We start from the raw sequence: 13,071 nt of genomic DNA, 5'->3' as shown, positions 1-13,071 counted from the left end.
CTGTTAATGGACATGCCACACATAATAGCCAGCTGCAATTACTGTTGTCACTACTACAAGCACCTCCATACTGTGGCTCCCCGGATATGACTCCCATTATCCCTCACAAAACAAAAGAGGTGATGGCTGGAAGGTTTAGAATTAATCTTAATCTGTGGCATTGCTCTTGGCAACCCTCCAGACCATCGTTCTTCGCCTGCCAACCCATAACTGAAAGGTGAAAGACCATAAACAAATCGGGCATGGTCCTACCCCAAGATGACTCCCATTATCCCTCACCATTGGCTATTCTGGCCAGTACTCATGGGGTTTGTAGTCCAAAACATCTGGAGCGTCAAAGGCTGCAGTCCCCTTGACTGCAGTCAAGTAACATTAATCAAACTTTAACATGATTTAAAACAACAGAAAAAAGACAAACTGCAGCAGAGTTCTTCGTGGCTCTGAACGTCTCTGAGTGCCGCAGATCTCTGTGGATGCAGTGTGGTAAAGCAGCTTGTGCCTGGGAGTTTGCTTAGTGTAGATCAATCTTTCACAGATTCTGGATCGGGTTAATTGGACCCATTTACTGCAATGGTCCCTACTACTGTGCTGTGACAGCTGAGAATTCTCAAAAGGTCACAGCCGCACACTTGGATTCAAGGTGCCAACTTTGGGGGCAGAGGCCAGTGCAGGTGATCTCCTTAGCTTCCGCCTGGACACCCTCGGAAGCGCCAAAGCTTTAGATCTGCAACCTGCTTCAGAACGCCTCAGAGCGTGCCCCTGGCGAGAGGGACTCGTCACTAGGTTTCTGTGCACTTTTATTCCTTTACATTGCCAGGCTCCATTGTCAGTGCCCTTCACTAAAGAACTTGGGACGTAAGAAACCTGATGTGGAAAACACGCCTTGCGTAATAGTTCTGGAATGCTTGTTGGGAGGCCGGTATGGTTGGCAGTGCCACCTGTGCTCGTTTGTCACCACCTCCCCTCCCTTTCCCCAATATTGAGTAAGGTGGATTTCAACTGGGCAAACCTGATGCCAATGTAAAGATAGCACACTTTCCCAGGAAGAAAATCTCAGGGTATAATTACAGATGAAGCTGATCCTTCTCTGGACCCACCCTCCCAGCATGCCCTGCACACACTGGGCACCTCATCACCATGAGCACATTCCGCTGTCAAAGAGTATTTCTTTGCTGGCATTCTCTAACACTTGGCAAAGGCTACTCTAGTTCCTGCCCATTGAATGACCTGAGCAATGCTTGATCATCCTGTGTCAAGAGGCGATGACTGCAGGGAATCTCTTGCAAACCAGCTTTAGACGAATACTGATTAGGATAATAAAAGGGGGCTTAATTCACATCTCACCTCTGTTTCTCCTTGAATATCAACACATAATGCTTCGTTGTTAGCACACGCCATGTACTCTCTTTATGCCGTCCTAATACCTGTTACCGAGATGAACTATTACCAAAACAGTTAAAATAACCTAATGATAGCCGAGAGCATGTTTCTCTTACCCGTCACTTACATTTACAATGCCTGTTGCTTAGGGTTTAAGAAATCCTTTCCACAAACCTCACCATCCAATCGTAATGTGTTGAACTGCTTGAAGGCCTGTTCCTATACCAGTCCAAATCTATCCTAAATTCATACCATTTTGTAGTACCTTCAGGGGTCAAGTCCTAAAAATTATAGTGGGGGGACTCATCCACAAACGCAATGGGATGTGACGTCACCAGAAATAAGCATATCAAGGCGACATTTACACATTGCATTAAATTGGCTTTGCGTAACCACCCAAATTGCACAGGACGAATGGCATTTGCCTTTCATAAAATCAACACACACAAAACCAAGACAGGATATTTTCTTCTAATAGTTTTTTTAAAAACGTTAATAGGTGTGCATGTTTTAAACTCCAGGAGCCAATACACACGTTTTCCCTGGGACTTGCGGTAAAGAAATGGGACATTTTACCTTCTGTTGTTTGTTATTTTTCATCATGTTATATAGTGCAGTGGTGAAGTGTCCGGCCAACAAACCTGACGGCTGCGGGTTGATCGCCGAGGTCGGCTTTAATTCATAAATTCAAAAAAGGAAATCCAACTTTTCTCTTTTAGCTGGTGGGACTGAGTCCACCCTCTGAATAAAGTGGATGGGCTCCGTCCCCCGTGTGTTCCATCGACTTGAACCCTGAGTACCTTTAACTACAAAATGGGCCCAGACACCCAAATAACTGCCACACCTTTAAGACCGCTCATGACAAAACTGTCTCAGTAATCCCTGGAGCTCATTTTGTGAATAATGTACCACACATGGGCCTCATTACAAGTTTTGCCGGTGCAGGAACGTGTGGGTAAAAGTGATGGTAATTCCGTGACCAGCACTTTTACTGCACTGCAAATCTATACGTTTGCCACGGGGGGTCACGTATTTACCCCCAGCCAATAGCTGGAGGTAAATCTGGCTCCCACCGGCAAGAAACACAGGTATTACTGGCACTGTTAACACTGATGCCGGTAATACCGGCAATCCCCATCCCATGGAGTCCTATGGGAATCCATGGAATGGGGATTTACCGCCCTTTCCGACATCTGTAACATCCTGGAAATTCTGGGATATGAGGCAGTGGAAACTGTAGGTCAGTTTGCTGGTATTACCCCCGGAATTACTGGTGGGATACCGGCAAACGTGTTTTTAAAGCACATTATGGCCTATTATGAGTTTGATGTTAAAGATAGTGCTAGTTACTCCAAACAGAATTACAGTTACCGCCCATATGTCCAGCAGAATTACCACTGTATTAAAAGCCTTTGGCCGTATAACAATCGGCTTGCCAGTAACAGTAATTCCGTTTTTAGGAATTACTGCCCCAAAAACAATTTTGGTTGCTAAATCTGCCAATTTTTGGAGGATTTACTATTACTGCTAATTGTATATAGATGAATTACAAAGTAACAATTACTTTAAAAATGGCGGAATTACCACAAAGTAATAGCTCAATCTGAAACAGGAAGTTGCTTGGTAGCCATCTTTAAAAATAAAATCGATTTAAAATCACCTATTAGCTGGTCCCATCCATGGGAGAAGTACACAGCAAACAGGTCAGAGGACAAAACAAAGTTTAAAGTCCCAGAAATCAGGTTGCAGAAGCCAAAGTTCACTGAAGCTGAGCTCACGGCAATGGCTGATGAGATACTTGCACATTCAGAAGAGCTTTTTGCTGCCACAAGTCAGAAAAACACACACACCAGTGGACAGAGGTGCGTGACAAGGTGGTGTAATTTTGAGCCATTCCCCGGTACACATAGGACATCAAGGAGGTGGTGAATGAGCTTAAGGCCATGGGTACCAGTCCTCATATTATTGTGAAGGAATTTCTTTGATCATGGACCTTCGCTTTGGGAAGCAATGGGGCGCTTTACAATCATAAGGATCATAAGGGGAGGAACACGGTTAGGGAGAAGAGAAACAAGGGAGTGGGGATTTAACACCAGGGGAGGGAGGGCAATTGTCAGCAATGGATCTACAACTATCAGGGGAGGAAATAGTGGGGATCTGATCACCCAGGCTCAGGTATGGTGGAGAGTGGATGGTGTATGGACCTAGGTGTTAGAGAGGAGCCATTCCTTGAAGAGGAGGGTCTTGAGCTCCTTCCTGAACTGTAGAGGCGAGGGGGCGATTTAGATGTATATGAGGAGGAAGTTCCAGAGCCTTGGGGCGAAGACAGAGAAGGGCCTGTCTTCTGTTTTCTTTCCTTCCTGCACTGGAGGAGTTCAAGTCTGCTCATGTCCTTACTTGGTGGATTAGAAAAAACAGATCTGATGCATGGCCCACATCCAAACCACTCTATATACCAAAGGTGGTGGATCCACACATGCATGATAACAACATCCTGACAGCTGCAAAGAAAGACATGCTTCCGATTACAGAAGACAAGAATTAACTATGGGGGCACTTGGCATATAAAGGCTGTAAGAGACATTTTGACAGCCAGTTGGCAGAGCCTATGTTAAACAGTGAAAGGGTGAGGGACTACGGTTCTTTAGAAAGCCTGATTTGTTGATCATAAATTGATTTCCCCAGAACCGTATTGTTGGTTTTGCCTAATCCCTTGGTGTTTGTTTTGTTAATACCTTTGCTTTAAGCTATTTGCTGGTCTACCTGGCAATGACAGGGTATGCCGGTGTTACCAAACTGGGAGTACACAAGGTATACTTGGCTTGTCATGCTGAGAGCGTACTGGGATTTTGCATGATGGGTGTATCGGGGGAGTGTCAAACTGGGTATGCACTGTTAGTCTGTACTTGTAACATTCTGGGTTTTAAAAATGGTAGCATACAGGGGGTTGTGAGCATAGTGCATCGGTTATATTGGGAATATACAGAGATGTTTAACAAGCAATATGATGACATTGTGAATCCTGGGAATGGCAAAGTGGTAATAGAATGGTATTGTGTTGGTTGTGTATGTATAAGAATCATGAGACTATTGCATCTGTCAAATTGTGAATATAGTGGGATGCCAAACAGGCACTATTATGACATGCAATATCGGAATATGCTAGGGTTGTCACATTTACAGGGTAATTCATAGAATTTCGCAGAAAAGTGTCGCAAGCGGCTGGTGCAGAGTGTCCGCGTGCGATTGTCTGCGCCAGGCACGTGCGCTAAAACAGATTTCCGCGCACAGCGTATTCATGGATTTTAGGCTCCCAAACCAGCCGTGGCGCAGAGTATCGCAGCGACCCTGCAGCAGCGCCAGTAACGCCCCAAGAACGCCCTCGCGCAAGGAAAAGCCATCAAAATCGCAAAATCATCGCAAAGGGCTGCGCTAACCCTGGACCAGTTTACAGGGCTGCCAAACAAGGAACGCAAAGCGGGTAACGTGCATATCAGGGGTACGCGTGAAGTTATACATGCGATTAGCCAGGGTACGTGTATTACAGGGGTACGCGGGAAGTTGAACACGCGATTGGCCAGGGTACGTGTATTACAGGGGTACGCGTGAAGTTTAACACGCGATTAGCCAGGGCACGTGTATCACAGGGGTACGCGGAATTATCACACGCGATTTGGCTGGGTACGTGTATCACAGGGGTACACGGGAAGTTTTACACGCGATTCGGCTGGGTACGTGTATTACAGGGGTGCGCGGGAATTCTCACATGCGAATTGGCCAGGTACGTGTATTACAGGGGTGCGCGGGAATTATCACACGCGATTTGGCTTGGTACGTGTATTACAGGGGTGCGTGGGAAGTTACACACGCGATTAGGCTGGGTGGGTCCTCACAGGTGTTCCCTGTACACCCTCCACGGCCCCTGCAGGCAGCCCACAAAACAGGGGACTACCCTGCACACCTGCTCATGTCCCCCTGCACCCCCACCCCCCAGCAGTGCAGGGGCACCCTCCACCAGGCCCCTACTCATGTCTCCCACCACCCCCACCCCCCAGCCACCAGGGGCACCCTCCACCAGGCCCCCACTCTTGTCTCCCACCACCCCCACCCCCCAGCCACCAGGGGCACCCTCCACCAGGCCCCCACTCATGTCTATCACCACCCCCACCCCCCAGCAGTGCAGGGGCACCCTCCACCAGGCCCCCACCCATGTCCCCTATCACCCCCACCCCCCCAGCAGTGCAGGGGCACCCTCCACCAGGCCCCCACTCATGTCTCCCACCACCCCCACCCCCCAGCAGTGCAGGGGCACCCTCCACCAGGCCCCCACTCATGTCTCCCACCACCCCCACCCCCCACCATCCAGGGGCACCCTCCACCAGGCCCCCACTCATGTCTCCCACCACCCCGACCCCCCAGCAGTGCAGGGGCAGCCCCCACCAGGCCCCCACTCATGTCTCCCACCACCCCCACCCCCCCAGTCACCAGGGGCACCCTCCACCAGGCCCCCACTCATGTCTCCCACCACCCACACCCCCCCAGTCACCAGGGGCACCCTCCACCAGGCCCCCACTCATGTCTCCCACCACCCCCACCCCCCACCATCCAGGGGCACCCTCCACCAGGCCCCCACTCATGTCTCCCACCGCCCCCACCCCCCAGCAGTGCAGGGGCACCCTCCACCAGGCCCCCACTCATGTCTCCCACCACCCCCACCCTCCCAGTCACCAGGGGCACCCTCCACCAGGCCCCCACTCATGTCTCCCACCACCCCCACCCCCCCAGTCACCAGGGGCACCCTCCACCAGGCCCCCACTCATGTCTCCCAGCGTGCTACGTGTATTTCAGGGGGTCGCGTGAAGTTTCTCACGCGATCGGGCCTGGGGGAGCGGGCTACGTGTATTTCAGGGGTTCGCGTGAAGTTTCTCACGCGATCGGGCCTGGGGGAGCGGGCTACGTGTATTTCAGGGGTGCGCGGGAAGTTCCACACGCGAATAGCCTGGGCGCGTGTATTTCAGGGGTGCGCGGGAAGTTCCACACGCGAATAGCCTGGGCGCGTGTATTTCAGGGGTGCGCGGGAAGTTTTACACGCGATTTCAGCAGGGTACGTGTATTTCAGGGGTGCGCGGGAAGTTCCACACGCGAATAGCCTGGGCGCGTGTATTTCAGGGGTGTGCGGGAAGTTTTACACGCGATTTCAGCAGGGTACGTGTATTTCAGGGGTGCGCGGGAAGTTCCACACGCGAATAGCCTGGGCGCGTGTATTTCAGGGGTGCGCGGGAAGTTTTACACACGATTTCAGCAGGGTACGTGTATTTCAGGGGTGCGCGGGAAGTTCCACACGCGAATAGCCTGGGCGCGTGTATTTCAGGGGTGCGCGGGAAGTTTTACACGCGATTTCAGCAGGGTACGTGTATTTCAGGGGTGCGTGGGAAGTTCCACACGCGAATAGCCTGGGCGCGTGTATTTCAGGGGTGCGTGGGAAGTTTTACACGCGATTTCAGCAGGGTACGTGTATTTCAGGGGTGCGCGGGAAGTTCCACACGCGAATAGCCTTGGCGCGTGTATTTCAGGGGTGCGCGGGAAGTTTTACACGCGATTTGGCTTGGTACGTGTATTACAGGGGTGCGTGGGAAGTTACACACGGGATTAGGCTGGGTGGGTCCTCACAGGTGTTCCCTGTACACCCTCCACGGCCCCTGCAGGCAGCCACAAAACAGGGGACTACCCTGCACACCTGCTCATGTCCCCCCCCACCCCCACCCCCCAGCACTGTGGGGCACCTGCCAGCAGGCCCCCACCCATGTCCAACTCATGTCCCCCACCACCCCCACCCCCCAACACTGTGGGGCACCTGCCAGCAGGCCCCCACCCATGTCCAACTCATGTCCCCCACCACCCCCACCCCCCAGCACTGTGGGGCACCTGCCAGCAGGCCCCCACCCATGTCCAACTCATGTCCCCCACCACCCCCACCCCCCAGCACTGTGGGGCACCTGCCAGCAGGCCCCCACCCATGTCCAATTCATGTTCCCCACCACCCCCACCCCCCAGCAGTGCAGGGGCACCCTCCACCAGGCCCTCGCCCATGTCCCATCCATGCCCCCCTGCACCTGGGTCCCAACAATCCCCAATCATGTCCGTAATGGCCATCCTCCCCTGCCAAAAGGCCCAACCAACTATCACATCCACCCACATATCAAAGGCAATTACATGTTACACACCCAATGTAAATAATGCAAATGAACACATGTCTGTCACACACAATGGCTGCAAGTGAATGTTAAAACACCCAACATGACATGCATGAAAGCAATGAGATGATACGACACATTGAAGGATGAAAATAAAAATGTATTGAAAATCAACTAGAATGGAAATGAAATGAGAAAAACCACAAAGCAAAACAACCAAAAGAAGATGAATGTCCATGAAAAAAATCCAGAAAATCAAAAAATCCATAGAAGAACTATTTACAAGACAATCCCGGGTCCATGAGCCCAACCAAATGAAACCTAACTATGTCAACTAACTAAAAACTGAACTATATACAAAAAAGTGGCGCATTGTCCAATCGCAACCAAATAAAAAAATAATAATTTAAAGGAAACCTACCACTAACTATATAACTATATACAATGGCAGCGGGCAAGTCCTGCGGCTCACTCTGTGATGTTGCCGGCCAGGGCATCATCGAACTCCATGTCGATGTCCTGGAGGCGGGACTCTGTCCTGGCCCCGAGGTCTCGCAGGGATAACCCCATGTTCACCTCAAACTCCCTGCGAGCTTCCTCGAGGCACTCAGCCCGCCTCAACGCCCGACGCATGGAGAACTCCGCCCTGACCATGGTGAGCCGCTCCTCTTCCGCCCGCTGCCGCTCCGCACCTATCCGCTGGACCAACTGCTCCCACACGGAAGACACTACCATCCCAGGGTTCTCCTGCCCTCCGGCCGATGCCTGTCCCTCTGATCTTGATGGCCCCGAGCCATGATGCCTCCCTCGTCGAGCCTGCTGCTGCCTCCGACGCCACTGCCTCTGCCAGCACGACGGCATCCAGGATGATGGAAACCACCGACGCCGTCGTGCACGTGCCCTGCCCGATGATGCCGTCACATCCTCCATCTGCTGGGGTCCAGTTGCTGTGTTGTCCACCCCTGCTGGACCTCTGACTCCCGACTGTGGCAGGGATGGGATCCCCACCGAGCTGGCTGCATTGGTCAGGGCAGGTCCACAGGGGGCCCTGGTGGCATCTGGGCCGGAAGACGGCAAGGAGAATGACTGGCGTATAGTCTCCACAGAGGAGGAGAGGGCCGCCAGATTGGCCGACACATGCAGGAAACCCCCGAACATGGCCGATCCCAATTGGGCCACGTCGGCACGGTGCTCTTCGTGATGACGTGCGTGCTCCTCCTGGGAAGCACGCACGGCATCACGAATCACAGCCGTGCGCATCGCAACCCCAATCAGGACCTTCTCCACACGGCCAGGGGTCCCCTCGTCCGCAGGTGGAGGGGAGTCAGATGACATGGACATCCCCTCTACCTGCGGACGGGCCTGGGACGGGGCATCCCTGCTGGTGCAAGGTGGTGCACCCACAGGTTCAGGGACAGCGACATGCACAGGCCCCTCCACGGTGACCTGTGCTGCCTCCTGCCCCTGCCCCTGGACTGCACCACTTGCACCAGCAGGGATGCCCCCACCAGGCCCCATGTGCGCCTCAGTGGCGGCCTCCTCCTCCTCTGTGGAAACCACCAACCTGGATGGTTCCTCGCCGTCTACCGCCGTAGCAGGCCCCTGTGGGGGCTCACCCACCCCTTCCGCTGCAGCCGTGGGGGCATCCCCGCCGCCTTGCTCCACAGCGCCGTCTCCGCCCTCTCCTTCACTAGCCGCTGCGTAGAGGGAGACATAGAACACAAGCATCAGGGTACTGTACAATGGTCCCCTAGACAGGAAGCAATAGCAGATGAGTGCCACTGTCAAAGTACACTTCCATCATGTCACACCACAACACATGTGTCAGTCCAGGCAAAACACACACAGTGACAGTCATGGTGCGTGCCATGGACATTTCAATGCATGTCCAATGGACTCTCGAATCATACAATGTAATGGGACTCACATGCATCATGGGTCATGCCTATCACATGCACACACTTCACCTCAGTCACATCCATCTGGCCCCGTACACCCCAATCACAGTGCATACAAGGATGACTAGGCTGCATCAGTGAATCTGTACATTGGGCCTCATTACGACCCAGGCGGACTTCGCGGTGCTAAATGCACCGCGAAGCATGGCGGAAAGCCGCCGATAGCGCCATGGGGGTTGGCGGATTTACCGCCCCATTCCGACCTCGGCGGAGCGGTAAATCCCCAATCCCCATTCTGCCCTTCCCCATTCCCATTTTTGCCCCATAGGGTATAATGGGAGTGGGGAAGGAGTTAATTACGCCACCGTAAAATACGGTGGCGTAATTAACAACGAGGTCCCGTAGCGCCATGGTTTTCTCCGGCTGGTAAAACCAGGCGGAGAAAACCTCCATGGCGCTACGGGAACTCGTAGTATGGCGGAGAGGTACGCCATGCACTACGCTGGCGTAATACCCTCTCCGCCAGGGTCCTAATGAGGCCCATTGTCACAGACATGTGTCATGCATCCATGGCACTCACAAGTCACAGACACGCAGGTCAGGCACACAGACATGGATACCACATATGTATCTGGCATCAGCACCCATCCCTGGCCCCCACCCATGTCCAGGAACAGAGACTGCCATGCTCTCATGTGTGCAATCTGCACAGGGCTCCCCATGTCGCATTCAAACACATGCAACAACCGTGCGGTTCACACATTACAGGTCGCACATGCATTCCCATTATGTCCCTGCACACATACATGCGTACATGGCCTATGTCACACATGCAGGCAAGTATCAGACAACCAGCACACTGCAACATGCCCTGTCTCACACAGCAATGCTTGGCCACTTACCGCTCAACTCCAGACGGGTCTCCCTCTCAAGGACCTGGGCGTGGAGCGCTGGGTGTACGCGTTCCAGGACCCTCAACTGGATGGAACTCATGCGGCCCCGGCCCCCCTCCACGAGGCGCCGGGCCTTCATGAGGGTCCTGGACCTCAAGTCTTCCCAGCGCTTCTTGACCTTCTGGATGGTGCCGGTTGCCACCCCCTCCGCGTTGATGGCAACCACACAGTCGGCCCAGATCCTGTCCCATCCTTCCTTGTTGGCGCGGGACGATCCAAAGAGGGCATCATACTGCCCCAGGACTTGCTCCACCAGGACACCAACTTCGGTGGCAGTGAAGCTGGTGCCCCTCTGCCCCTCTGGCTGGGGGTTGCCACTGGTGCCAGATGTTGATGTGCCCGACATGGCAACCCCAGGGGCAGGAGTGGGTGGCCAACTGGGTCCTGGGGCTGGGCTGTGGAGCGATGTTATCCGAGTCGGGAGTCTTCTGTTCCAGCAGGGGTGGACACAGCAACTGGACACCTGCAGATGGCTGATGTGCAGGCACCAAATGGCAGGGCACGGTGGCAGCATGCAGGCAGGCAGCAGCAGATGGCACGTGGGAGGCTGCTCAGGGCACTGGGGGGCAGTAATTCGGCCTTCTGGGCAGGCGCGTGGTCTTCCGTGTGTTTTCGCGTGGCCAGCTTGATACGGAGTGATTTGGCACGTGAAAATCCTGCACGTCAGCGTGAAAATCGAGGAAAGGCCCTTAGCGCGTAAGCGCGTCAGCACGCGTACGCGATTTCATTGGACCAAAGGCCCTTACAGCGTAAGCGCGTCTGTGACGTTTTGCGCACGGGCGTTGCCCTGGCAGGGCTTGGTGATCCCGCGTGCCTTTATGTTCTGTACGTGCTTTTCGTGCGGTGCGTGTGTTTTCCATCCGTTGGGGTTCACACGCTATTACTTCACAGCGGGTGTTGGCTACGCGTTCTTCTACACGCAAGGCAGACGGTGAGTGGTACCCCGCTCCCCCAGGCCCGATCGCGTGAAAAACTTCACGCGAACCCCTGTAATACACGTAGCCCGCTCCCCCAGGCCCGATCGCGTGAGAAACTTCACGCGAACCCCTGAAATACACGTAGCCCGCTCCCCCAGGCCCGATCGCGTGAGAAACTTCACGCGAACCCCTGAAATACACGTAGCCCGCTCCCCCAGGCCCGATCGCGTGAAAAACTTCACGCGAACCCCTGTAATACACGTAGCACGCTCCCCCAGGCCCGATCGCGTGAAAAACTTCACGCGAACCCCTGTAATACACGTAGCACGCTCCCCCAGGCCCGATCGCGTGAAAAACTTCACGCGAACCCCTGTAATACACGTAGCACGCTCCCCCATGCCCGATCGCGTGAGAAACTTCACGCGAACCCCTGAAATACACGTAGCCCGCTCCCCCAGGCCCGATCGCGTGAGAAACTTCACGCAAACCCGAAAAACTTCACGCGAACCCCTGTAATACACGTACCCTGCTGAAATCGCGTGTGAGACTTCCCGCGCACCCCGGTATACACGCACACGTATTTTCTGTCAGCGGGTGTCCGTGTTTGTGGGTACCCCTTTGCACGTCATTTGTCCTGGAGGGCCACAGTATAGGACATTCATCATGGCAGTATATAGGTGCTATTTGTTGGCGCACCTTTTGGCGCACATTTCTTACAGACGCAGAGACGCTACCGCCTGCTTTCTTGTGGCGGTCGTGTTTGTGCCTGTGCGCTGGTTTGAGCGTGCGCTTTTTTCCCCTATTCTATTCCATGAATACGTGTTGTAGGCGAGCGTGTGGGCGTTCCGCGCACTTGTGCCCTGTACTTTTCCCCGTGACGCCCACGTTTTGGCAAGTTGTTCCCCATTCCGAGTGTTACGCCCGTGTTCCGCCTACTTTTGTTGCGTGCGCCGCGCTATGTGCGAATTTCGCTGTGGCCTGTGCGATTTTCGCTGTGACCTGGCGCACGCTGTTAGATGGCCTGTGCGCCAACGTGCGCCGCGCACTTTTTTATCGCACATCCGCTGGTTTTCTCGCGCACGGACTTCCATGAATCGATGTGCGCTGCTTTTCGTGCGATTTTCGCACTTGCACTGCGATTTTCGCTATTCCACTGCGATTTGCACGTTTTTGCCCACTTGCGCTGCGCTAATTATTCCATGAATCGGCCTGTTAGAGTTTACTGGGATTAGAAACCTCAGAATATACATGATTTTACCCCCTGAACGTTCCCTCTGAACATTCTGTGGGATCGTCACACCCAGCATGCTCTGTGAATGTCAAACTGGGAGTGTGTTGGCACTGTGAAGATTGTAAATCCTGTCAGATAGGAAGTATACTGAGGTTTATCCTGAAACTAACAACTGGAACTAACAAAATGTTAACCTGAAAACTAGGTAACCAGTTGTATTTTCAAAATGTGAGTATATAGGGAATATTAAAAGTGGGAATGCACTGTGGTTGTGAAGCTGAGTATACAGGGTTTAACAAATGTGCACTGTGTTGCAATTTTACAAATTATTGCATTCCAAGATTGATAAACTGTAAATAAATGAGGATTGTGAAAACTGGCATTATAGTAGGTTTTCTCAATCTCTTTATTAGGGTCATCAAGCGCACTAGCACCCTTGGCAATGAGTAAGCCAAACAGGAGGCAAGAAACTTGGGCTGAATCTCCCGATGTTAGCCC

The sequence above is a fragment of the Ambystoma mexicanum genome, chromosome 2p (genome assembly GCF_040938575.1).
Source record: "Ambystoma mexicanum isolate Mex_15411 chromosome 2p, UKY_AmexF1_1, whole genome shotgun sequence".
Taxonomy (NCBI): Eukaryota; Metazoa; Chordata; class Amphibia; order Caudata; family Ambystomatidae; genus Ambystoma; species Ambystoma mexicanum.
Note: the sequence above shows the minus strand (reverse complement) of the source record.